Source organism: Brassica oleracea, chromosome C4 (genome assembly GCF_000695525.1).
Source record: "Brassica oleracea var. oleracea cultivar TO1000 chromosome C4, BOL, whole genome shotgun sequence".
Lineage (NCBI taxonomy): Eukaryota > Viridiplantae > Streptophyta > Magnoliopsida > Brassicales > Brassicaceae > Brassica > Brassica oleracea.
This window is the reverse complement of record NC_027751.1, coordinates 52,200,070-52,210,296: the sequence shown is the minus strand read 5'-3', so window position 1 is coordinate 52,210,296 and position 10,227 is coordinate 52,200,070.

The window sequence follows — 10,227 nt, the reverse complement described above, 5'->3', positions numbered from 1 at the left end:
TTCACAGAAAACATAATACGGTTATTTGGAGATGAGTATCTACGAAGACCAACTCCAGAGGATCTTCAACGACTACTTGATATTGGAGAGATACGCGGCTTTCCTGGAATGGTAGGAAGCATCGATTGTATGCATTGGGAGTGGAAAAATTGTCCAACCTCTTGGAAAGGACAATACACACGTGGATCCGGAAAACCGACAATTGTCTTGGAGGCAGTAGCTTCACAAGATCTTTGGATATGGCACGCTTTTTTTGGTTCTCCAGGTACTTTGAACGATATTAACGTCCTTGATCGATCACCTGTTTTTGATGACATTTTACAAGGTCGAGCACCAAGAGTTCAGTACGTGGTCAACGGACACCAGTATGATTTGGCGTACTACCTCACAGACGGCATATATCCAAAATGGTCAACATTTATCCAATCTATCTCCCTCCCGCAAGGTCCTAAAGCAGAGTTATTTGCTAAATGTCAAGAAGCGACTCGAAAAGATGTTGAGCGGGCTTTTGGAGTTTTGCAAGCTCGATTTGCGATTGTGAAAAACCCGGCTCTTACATTAGACAAGACGAAAGTTGGGAAGATTATGAGAGCATGTATCATACTACACAATATGATAGTCGAATATGAACGAGACGGATACACTCAGTACAATATATCTGAGTTTGAAGAAGGAGATGGAAGCAGAAGTTCTCAGGTAGATATGTCCTACAGTACCGAGACGCCTACAAATCTCGATAATATGGTTGGGATTCGGACTCATGTTCGCGATAGGTGTATACATGAACAACTAAAAAACGATTTAATCGAAAATGTTTGGAACAAATTTGGTGATCAAAATTAATAATTGTTGTATGTTTCTTTTAATCATGAAATCAATAATTATTGTATTTTTATATTTTTTTATGCAATAAATTTTTATTTTTTTTTCAATTTTTAAAAAAATATATTATTATTTTATTCCTAAGGACTTCTGATTGGATAACACTGTTGGACGTAAGATTAAGACAATAATCCTTAACTATTCAAAAGTAAAAAAATAATACTTTTTAACTCCTAAGGACTCCTAATACAAGTACACCAATGCATATGCTCTAAGGATCATGTGCAGGCAAGATAAGTACTATGTGATAAGTACTATGTGAGAGACAAATTAGATTCAAAATTTTAAAGCACTCTTGATATGTTTTCTTTGAAGATGTTATCAACATGTATGTACGTCATTTCATTAGTTGTAAAATTTAAGCAAGGGCCAAACTTACGAATATAGCTTTTGCATGCACACCCCATGACCATGCTATGCGTGATGATTTTTTTCACTTTTCTGGACAAGTTTTCAAATACGTTTAACCTGAAAACATGTTTTTTTTTTTGAAGGAGTGATTTCTTATGCCACACCAAATTTAAGTTTTTATGCTCACATTTTCATTTTACTATATATCAGAGCATGTCTTCGATTAGAAGAAAGTCTTCTACATTATTATTTTTTTGAACAAAAAGAAAGTCTTCTACATAAACATTGTCTACATAGCTTTAGCTTTCAATTCTAATTTTTTAGTAGAGTCGGATTGTTTATTAGTTTCTAATCGATTGAACCAATCATGCTTAGATAAAATATACAATTTGACAATTCAACATTAATCATTTGTAAATCAACACGAAGGAGTCTACCTGGTTATCATATTACAATGGGCTTCTTTGTATGTGTAATTCATTTTCTAACTTAACACAATATTTAATTTGTACCACGATTTTGTTAAGTGTTTTTTTATGGTTACATATTTATCAACTTCTATTCATTTATTTATCTATTCTATTAAAATAGAAGTCACAATTTCATTTCATGTGTGATTTTTAAATTGGACATTTTCAAATAAGTTTATTAATTGCATATTTTTATTATCTTCATAATATCTCAACAATATATCTTTATTTAATCTAATATCCTCATTGATGATTAAATAATTCTTGCTTAACACAAATCTAGTTATTTTATTAACTGCTAAATTGTAGCATTTCATATAAAAAAACTACTAATTTATTATCTTATTAATTATACCAAATGTTCTTAATTGAATATTCGGTGGAAGCTATGACACTGATATGAATATTTATTCAAATAAAAGTTTATTAAAATCATCATTTTAATGATTAAACTAGCCGTGTAATTATTTTGCGGTTTTTATAGGATGCTACCAGACAGTGTATATTTTAAATATTTTCCAAATCCTAACTACCACCATTATACTTGTTTTAAATTTATAATGTATACATTTTGAAAACAGTATCTAGGATAAGAATATGACTACAATTAATATTTTGATAATTTGGTAACATTTTAAATATGAACTGTATCACTGAACTTAATTTATATTGACAACCCATTACAATTCATGTTTAACTATCAGAATTATAAATCAATATTAAAATTTTTGTAAATAAATAGGGCCTAAATAAATATGTGAAACCCAGAATCAGTCCCATCAATGAAATAGCTAAACCAATATTACTATCAATACCTTCTCTCTTTTTCTTTTACCGTTAATGTTATGATATGTGAGTTAATATTGGCACCCACTATTAGAAATTGGGATAAAGCAAAACTAACCTATTCAATTTCTTTCTAACATCTAACATTCACATAGTAAATTCGGGATCACTAACTAAATAATTTCAAAATTATAATTAAACAATACTAACCTATAAAATAACAATTTCGTTTTTGATAATTTCACAATATAAAACTTTAAGCATAAACCAACCCATTTCATAAATCTATCATATACATAATTTAAAATATGTTAAAATAGTTGATTGCTTGCAAAGCCTAAAATGAAAATAATTTATTACATACTATGTATATTTGGTATATATATTATCTTTTCTTTTATCATTTATGTGCCATTTTATTGTAATGAATTATCTTTTACTTATCAAAATTTCACATTACCAAAAAACGGAAATGTTGCATTCGGAAAATTCTTTTTCCACAACAGAAACATGAATATAATACTTCTATAAAAAAAATATGAAGATAATATTATGATTCCTTCAAAACGAAAACTACAATCAAAACCCTACACGACAAAAGATTTGTTAAATAACATAAAAGTATAAAACTAAGTAAACACCACATAGTACGTATATTCTCCTGTCGTTAAAATGGGTTTCGATTACAAAAGTTTAAACTATCTTATTCGTATGTCAAATAGTGTCTCGTATACTTTTCCAAAGCAATGATTATCTTTATTTCTTATTAAAAACGGTTCGTAACGTCTCTACGCTACTGTATACTGAATTTTTTTTCTTAATAATATTTCATTAATTTTAAATAACTCCAAATGGACATGTTACAGAATTCCGGCGAGATGGCTGAACAGTAGAGCTAGGTTACCTTTAAAAGATTTCAAATATATATCAGCTGTCTTTGTTGAAATTTGAAAACAGTGCACTATATACATTCTTAACATACTTGTTATATATTCGATAACTTTTTTTAAAAAATCTCCCTAGCTAAAAGCATATCTGGATTATATACATGCACATACACTGTTTTTTTTTTTTTTTGTAACTTACATACACTGATATTTGGTCCATTAACTTCTGAAACGCTTATGTATTCTGTACGGGTACACTGATATTTGGTCCACTAACTAATCAAAATTAGATGTAAAAAACATTAATAAGGATTAGATATCATATAAATTATGAAATAGGAAACTGTCAAAGTTTTCATATGATATAAAATCTGAAGACGCCTCGTGACTCTTCATCAACAGCTGACACTATTAAATCTTCGTAATTAAAAATTAATTAGGTGGTGATCCGCGCTCTTGTACAGAATGAGTTAAAATGACAACTATATTTGATGATTATAAACATTAGTGTTATGCTATAACTGTTTTTTTATTTGTCTGTCTTAAATAGTAAGCTACAAATAATTTGCATTGTTCATTGAAATATAATCCATAGACCATCGTCATCACTTAGAAAGTATATGCATAACATAAATTCAATTAAATATAGTTTATACCTTATAACAATATACACCGTTTTACCAAAAAAAATTAAACAACAATATACAACTATAAGTTGTGACAATATTTTTTTTTGACAGCAATAACATTTACAGACTCAATAAATTAAATGGAATGAATGAAACCAATAGGTTGATGTTTATATAGAAGAATCAATGGTAGTACAATTAATTGCCCACAATAAGTATATGAAATGTATATACTTTAAATGAAAAATCTCTCAACCGGAAATTTATTCTAATTTCCATACGATTGTTCGATTGACTCTAACTTGCCTTAATTATTTTTTGATCACATAATTAGCGTATATTCTCGTCAAAAATTTGATGCCATATATATTTTTATACAATTAACGTTTTTGAATTATTAGGAAACTATTTATACAATAAACTATGTGACTGTAGAAATAAATACATTTCTTCTAATTTCCATACAATTGTAGGTTTGACTCTAATTTTCTTTTTCAATCCTTCGATCACATAAATTACAGAAGAAACTAATGCCATATATATATCGTCGTACAATAAATGAAAGGAATTATTAGACATACATTCTTGAACTTACTAAACAATTGTTATATATGTCGCGAGAGAGTTTACCGGAAAACGTTAAAACCATATACAAAAATATATGTCGCCTAAATAATAGTAATAAACGTAAGTCCAATGGCATCTCTTTGTAATTATTCGAATACAAAAGGGTATATATAAATGGCAACTGAGGTAAATTGTCAAGCTAACACATATGCAAAATGGCAGGAACGTAAATAAATTACCATTTAAAAGTTATTATTTTATTTTGCTTCCCGTTTAATAATAAAGGAATTGTCAATGTCTGGTGTTATCGGAGATGATTGTTGCCCTCCGATGATGGTGCGACGTTTAAGAGATAAAATAAGCGGTTAGAGTCTCGGGATGATATATCCAGTGGTGGTTAGCAAGGAGTCGGATGAGATCTTGGTTTAACCGATCGATCTCTCCGTGGTTAGAATCTCCGGCGGTACCGCCGAACAGGTGAGACAAGATGAAGTTGGTGGCTCGACATGTGTTGATTGACTTGGACAGTGTCGGTTTCGGTGTATTGGACTTTAGGCCCACGTGTTTGTGGTTTGGCCCGTTGAGGTTGTGTAACATATTGGGCTTCGGCCCTTTTATAATAAAACATTGACGACAAAAAAAAAAAAGGAATTGTCAATGTTTATTGCTATAACTTAGGTTTTGATAATCGGTTGTTAGTAAATAGTAGTAATTGATTAACTGTCACTTTCATTCCAAACTGTATGCGTCGACGTACACGTAATGATGTCCAGCGCTTAGGTAAAACAAATGATACTTACGTAGTTAACAGTAGTTATTCAACTAACAAGATATTTTTTTATTTTTTTTTGTTTAAACTGGAGATATTCCGAACCTATGGAAAGACCCAGACTAATCTCCAAGAAGAGGTGAAGTCCACGCATAGACCCTTTCTCCGAGTATGCAAATGAGCCCTAAAGCATAGACTCATATCCGTGTGGAGTGTCCAGAGACATCATAAAGTAATTCTCTCTGGCAGGGTTCAAACTCGCAACCTCGATGCCAGAAAGGAACCCGTCCTTACCATTGGCCCATGATGTTCCGGAGTTATTCAACTAACAGTAGTTATTCAACTAACAAGATATTTTGACTCGTTGTAAAACGCAACTCATACGATTCGGTTATCCAAAGAGATCAGCAAAGACAATACGAATATCTTATGAGTTAGATAATTTTCACCGACACTTTCTTAACTTAAATAATAAAAATCAACATCATAAGTCGACAAATGCTTACATATACATGCACGGATGCATTAACTGACAACAATATATATATATATATATATGTTGGTTTACCTTAGAGCAGGATTATCGGAGGGTTTTTAGGATGGAGTTTTTAGCGAAATATAAGAACCCGTCTTTTAACTTTTAACTAAAAAAGTTAAGAACTGGTTTTTAAATAAGAGTTTTAAGAACCGGTTCTTAATTTTTTAGTTAAAAGTTAAGAGACGGATTCTTATATTCCGCTAAAAACCATAGAACCCCAATAATCATGCTCTTAGGCACATATATATAAAGCTATATGTCTATATACATATGTATATATTGAGTCATTGACATTAGTAAACAGTTACCACAACTTAGTTATAATTAAGGTTTGTTAGTGACAAACTTGGTATTTATTGGCACTGTTGAGCTTAAATTTTTCTTTTAGGGTTTATAGTTTTTACTTGTAAAGGAATATGCCGTAAGCCATAAAATACGTTCATATATTAAGTTCACACGTTAATATTCTAATGAACTACGCAAAATGCGTTCTATACTATATTATCCTTGTTTGAAAAACAGAAAACAATGTGACAAAAAAAAACAGAAAAGAAAGACCACATAAATGAGAAAAGTCTTCCCCTATTCACCACTTTAGAAAAGAAAAAAAGAACAAAAAAATGGTTTCTGAAACGCAAAAGTGACAACTAATATGTCTCGACAACTAATAAAAAACAAAATGTTGGAATTATTGTGCTCAAACAGCAAAGTGAAGACAGATATACTTTGATACACATTGCCTAATTATAGCGTCACATGGCCGCATTACGGTCAATTCATTCTTAAGGCCACCACCGTCTCAACCGGGTAACTTTTTTTGGCTGACTTGACTTTTGTTGCCATAATCGCCAAGCCATCAGTTATCATTTTTTAATCTAAGTTCCAAGTATCATGTGATCGTTTGTATTAATTACATTTATAACCCAATAATCAGATTAGTCCTAAATCCTACAGATTATGAAAGAATCAGGTAGGTCTTTAGTAGAAGATCACTCCAAAAATCAGATTAGTTATATGAGATAATTATACTGATTCTTTCATAACCTGTAGGATTTGAATTGTAGTCTCATCTTAACACAAGAGTGAGACTAATCACTTTTCAAAATTACGGAAACAGAGAATGTGTTTTCACTAAAAAAATAATTCCTAAAACTGTTTTATGAAGCTGCCAGAAAATTTCTTCTTGCTGCAGAAGTGTTTAGTGCCTTAAAATAGTAAGATGACAAAATTTGACAGATCATTTTTAAAATGGTGGTTTTTCTTCGGATGACTTTTACATAGATAACTATCACTATTGTACCTATTTTCGAGTTCAAAAATAAGCTGATAAAGTTACCTATTAACATTTTAAGACAAATGGATTCTCGAAAACCTTCATTTATATACATTATTGCCAAAAGCAAAACTAAAACAAACTAGTATATGACATAAGTGATAAGTCGCTATTTGACCCAAAAAAAAAAAAAAAAAGTGATAAGTCGCTGATTTTTCTTATGGTGATTTTAACACTAGGTCGGAGGACCCCACGGCGGCGTAATTCAGACAGCAGCCTCTAACAACTAACTTAGCCTTCCTCATATGTCTCATCTTTGGTCGCTATTTACTTTATTTTATTTCATGTTTTCTAGCGAAAGATATATAGAACAAAATCTTCACTATTTGTAATTATTTAGCTAAATTATTGAATGCATGAGATAGAAGGTGGCATTTATTTAATCATAAACTAAGCTGCTACATCTTGGAATGTGCTCCTAGTAAGATGCTCTTATGGGTAGTAGGCCTGGGTATTGTCGGGTCCGGGTCCTTCGGATCCTAGCAATTTCGATCCATATAGATACCTATAATTTTTCGGGTCGGTTCCGGGTCGGATCTTGTCGGATCCGGATTGGTTCGGATCTATAATTTCAATGCCCGTGAAATACCCAAAATTTTTGGGTATATTTCGGATCCGGGTCGGTTCGGGTATTTAGGACCCGAAATAGACCCGAAATACCCGAACTGGACCCGAAAACTCTAAAAATACCCGAAGAACCGCAAAAATACCAAAAATTTTATCCAAAATCAGATCCGAAAACCCAAAACGTACCCGAATTTTACATGAATACCCAAATTATATTTTCTAAAAATCTAAAATTTCACCAAAAACCTACAATTATACCCGAAAATCAAAACCCAAAACTTTAAAAAAAATCCAAAATACCAAAAATATACCCAATCACCCAAATATACCTAGTATATACAATTATTTGCGGGTACTTCGGGTACCCGAACGGGTCTCGGGTAGGACCCGGACCCGAACCGAGACCCGCGGGTCCAAAAAAAAGATCCAATATGTACTTAGCATGGACCCGGATCCGGACCCAAACCTGTATTTTCGGGTCGGTTCCGGTTCGGGTCTTCGGATCCGGGTAAAATGTCCGGGCCTAATGGGTAGGTATCGAATCAAGAATATTCTTTGAAATTAAAAAAAGTACTGTATACGTTAATTAAGCTCAGTTAACTGACAAGCGACAAGTTTTTAAGATTAACCAGTTGATGGTGTTAGATTGTCATAAATTTCTACGAATAAAATCCTTCACTAATCAGGAAAATAGCAAGCAATTTGTCCATTAAATGAGACGAGTACCACATAGGAGAATCCAAAGTAAAACACGAAAGTCCCCTGACGTTATTCACGATGTATGGTTATGTGCAAATTATTACTGTGATTTTAAAATGTTTATCTTTAGATGTGTTTAGAAAGTTACATAAATTATGATCTAGTCATAGTTGTAAACAAGTAGTAATACGTATATTTTGTTCCAAAATGTACTAAAACGTATATAATACAATTGCGTTGATTAAACGTACTAGGAATTACTGGCGCAGATGGGGTTGACTATTATGTATTTTTGTGAATCATGTATTTTTATTTTATTTTATCTTCACAAAAGGACGAAGAGATTAGCGACGATAAGATATTTATAAGCAGTTAAAAGCAAATTAAAGAAAATAATCCCATTGATTCAACTATCAACGTAAATGAAACTTTTAAAAGTAAGCGCCTATAAAGAGAGTATTTATTACTGTGTTACGTGTGCAACTATTTTACAGAATTAATATATCCAAGTCGTTGATTTTTTTTTTAATTTCTGAAATGGGTCCAAGTATCAGTAAATAACTAATACTACCTCATATACGATTCTTATAATGCAAATAAATTTAAGAAAAATATCACTCTGCTTACGAGTCTCGTGTTACTTGAAAGCTTACCCGTCAACTAATACGAAAAAGAAATTGATAAAAAGTAGGAGAATGACAGATTAACAGAGCTTAATTAGGTTTTTAATATCCAATTAACAAAACGATACAGCATCTTACAATTGTCAGAAAGCTGAGGAAAACTTGACCTACCAAAGATAAGTTATTCCCAGATTCGTTTGCCATCGTAACCTGTCTTTCTCAGTACTCGTTATCTTTTTTTTTTTCTTCTATTTTTACCTTTTAATAATTATTTTTATGGCACGCCTTTTTCAATTTATAGTGTCTGACCTAAATCTAAAATTAGTTTTAACGTTCTAACATCTAGATTAGTTTTGTAAAATTATGTAAATTAGTTCACTATTTGAGTTTTACTATTTGAATTCATTATTGACTATTTTGACTATACATACAGCTTCAATTGCGCCAGTCATACCAGATGATCACATATCGCAATGATACACATTTCGTATCAACTACTGCAAGCAAAATCTAAAATTCAAGGAAATAAGTTAAAAGATATCAGTTACATAGTAGAGTAGTAGTATCAGCATGTATACAGTATATGTAATATGTTATATGTGTTTTTTTTTTAACGGCAAACAGCTCTAAATATGTTATGTGTCCTCCTTCGTGGCTATGCACAAAAAGGCGTGGAAAAGAGCTTAGGGACTCTCTTTACCAAAAAAAAGAAAAAAATTATAATTCTAAAGTTAAAGTTAAAGTTAAAGTTAAACCATCTTTATAGTGTTTTAGACTTCTAGTACAACGATATAGAAGCATTGTTCTCAGCTAAATCTCATTTACATGCGATTCTTTATGAAATTAGTGCTTTGTACCTTTCGACTCGAGGAAATACTTCTGTTATCATTACTGTCGACCAGAAGGTCCATATATATACAAGGTATTAGACCGTCATAAGGTCATGTTTATCCTAACAAGATAAGGATAAGGATAAACACTATGTTACAGATATACATGGAATATATACTAGATAAACACATAGTCTCTGGTTGTCTTTATCATGTCCCGGATTGGGCCTGCAGTACGGGCTGGTCCATGGTCGATCCTCATTTGGTTTATAACACTCCCCCTTGATCGACACATT